Source organism: Carassius gibelio, chromosome B20 (assembly GCF_023724105.1).
Source record: "Carassius gibelio isolate Cgi1373 ecotype wild population from Czech Republic chromosome B20, carGib1.2-hapl.c, whole genome shotgun sequence".
In the NCBI taxonomy this organism is placed as follows: Eukaryota; Metazoa; Chordata; class Actinopteri; order Cypriniformes; family Cyprinidae; genus Carassius; species Carassius gibelio.
The window spans coordinates 18,313,556-18,315,852 of record NC_068415.1 but is presented as its reverse complement, the minus strand read 5'-3'; the positions used below and the strand labels follow the sequence as shown (position 1 = coordinate 18,315,852).

General features: G+C 37.4%; 1 protein-coding gene across 1 annotated transcript in view; it reads left to right on the top strand.

Moving 5' to 3' along the window:
* Nucleotides 1–1,650, top strand: part of LOC127983864 (adenylate cyclase type 1-like) — a 31,913-nt gene extending 30,263 nt beyond the window's left edge. The window contains exon 18 of the mRNA XM_052586230.1: nt 1–1,650. This exon is cut by the window's left edge and continues 1,204 nt beyond it. The gene's annotated coding sequence lies outside the window, so the exon portion shown is untranslated.
* Nucleotides 1,651–2,297: the final 647 nt, after the last annotated feature.

Sequence of the window (2,297 nt, the reverse complement as noted above, 5' to 3'; positions counted from 1 at the left end):
TCTGGGAAATCCTTTCCAGTAATAACACGACAAGCGATCCCATTGCATTTAAGAGTCGGTGAAGTGAAATACCAGTACAATTGAGAAGCCAGCACAATCAAGGCTGTCACCGATAATACTATTCACAAAAAGCAACCAGATTGGCTTCCAGTATGTAATCAAATGGCTTAATATACATTTATTCCATTTTGTCGGTGGTGGCACTTCGCTTTCAGATTCTCCTATCAAAGGTAGCATCTCTCACTGTGCTTGCAGAACGATCTTTCCCACACGGTTGAACATGCATGATATTTTAGTGCTGGATGTGTCATGTACTCTCTAGATCTTAGGTTAAACATCTGGATTTTAGTGCATCTGTTTCGGAGCATGTGAACGTCTCAAACCTGCTCTCGGTTTGGAAAGCCTCACAAGCCTCATTTCGGATTTCAGAATGATCTTTTATTTGTTTTTTGTTTTTCTGTGCTATTACTGTATCTTTGATAGATTTCCCATGATGCCTAGCGAAAGAAGTTTGGCTTCAAGCATGCCGTTCTGCATGTCCCTCTCAGCATGCCGTAATTCTGTCACGTCGCTCTATTTGATAACTGATTTGTGTCTCTAATGCATGCCTATTGCAAAAACACAACTGAGGGTGAAAAGTGTTGAAGATATGTTGCGAAACATGCTTTAGTAGCACTGCATGAGCCCAGAATAATGGCCTTGATGAAACGAACCATCTTTTTCTTCATTATCTGACGGTGTATCTGCTTACCTGGTCCGTGTGTGGTGCTGTGGGCAAAGCTTTCTGGGAGTTTTGTAGCATTGGCGCCTTGTCAAGCTCTTGAAGTGACTGCCTTTTTATCCAGGGTCTGTTGGAGAAAGTGTATTTCTTTGAATATGTGCCAACACATACGGTTACCAACATATCAAACGGTGTTCTTTTCTAGCGCAACTTTGCAACATTTTGTGCATTCGGTTCCGTTTTGAACTTAACTCTCATATGGACTGATTGAACCACATGGGGCTCAATACCGACTTGCAAATGGGCTATTCCTTTATATTTTTCGACGTTTAATACATGTTAAGCTATGTATTCAGGAATGCTCTCTCTGATTCTATTTTTCGCTGCATTTAGCTTCATTTGCCATGTACGGAATTTCGCATATTTATTAACGTAAAGTAAGGAGCTGTTCATTCGAGTTTCATATACATAGATTTTTCTTTTTTCCTTTAATGAATATGAATGCAAAATGCCAAAATGCTTATCGTATCACTGAATATTTCAGATTCTATGATCCAACAAATGTAGCCAAACAGCTAAATGGTTCTATTTGATATAGCTTAATATGATCTATTTTGACTAAAGTGGCCTAACTTACTGCTGTTATGAACATTAATGATATATTAACTTTATTACTGCATAAAGTGTGCACAGTAAAATCATAGAATAGATTTTCATGTCGATTAGATATTTTCATATTTGATACGGGTCAAAATTATTGTACGTATTAAATATATTGTAGAGTAAAAGAAAAGAGTATTTTATTGATGATTTGTAATATTTGTGCTATTTTTGGGGTTGCATTTATTGCGATGGTTCTATGTGAATGTAAATTTCATATTGAGATCTTTTATACCTGTGTTTGCACTGTTCGGGAATAAAATAACAATGAGAGATGACATGGGGATTCTGTGTTATTTTTGCAATTGTTGTGTTGTCATGGCTGTGGCCTTGACCTTGAATAAAGAGACGTCAGTCTATGGACTGATTGTGAGAGTGAATGACCTGGGAGTTATGACATTGTATAACTCACGAAAAATAAATGGGCCAAACAAGGAAGATTCAGACCCTATATATATATATATATATCGAATTTAATTATATTTTCATTTATTTTATCTTACAGAAACCGATGGAAATGCTTCCTCTTCCAAATAAGTCCATGTCTTCATATAAAATTTTTACATGTATTTATTTATTGTTTTGTTGAGTTGAGTTGAGTTTATGAACCAGTTTCCTCTCCCACAAAAGACTGTTTGTTCCTGCCTGGCTATTTGCATTAGATTAATGTGTGAAATAAACAGAAGTGCTTCAGAACATCGAGGCTTTAGGAACTGCCGTAGATCCGGCCTATTGTCCCACTACTCTTTTCTGCATACTTCCACAGCTTTTCCGACCGGGAACTGCATTTTTTTTCATATACAGGATGTGCCCGTTCCGAAGCGTTTTGGGGAACAGGGGAAAACAAAGAAGTCTTATCAGACTGGCATGTGTAAGCAGCAAATAGATAGGATGTGACACATCGTACTGCCAGAAA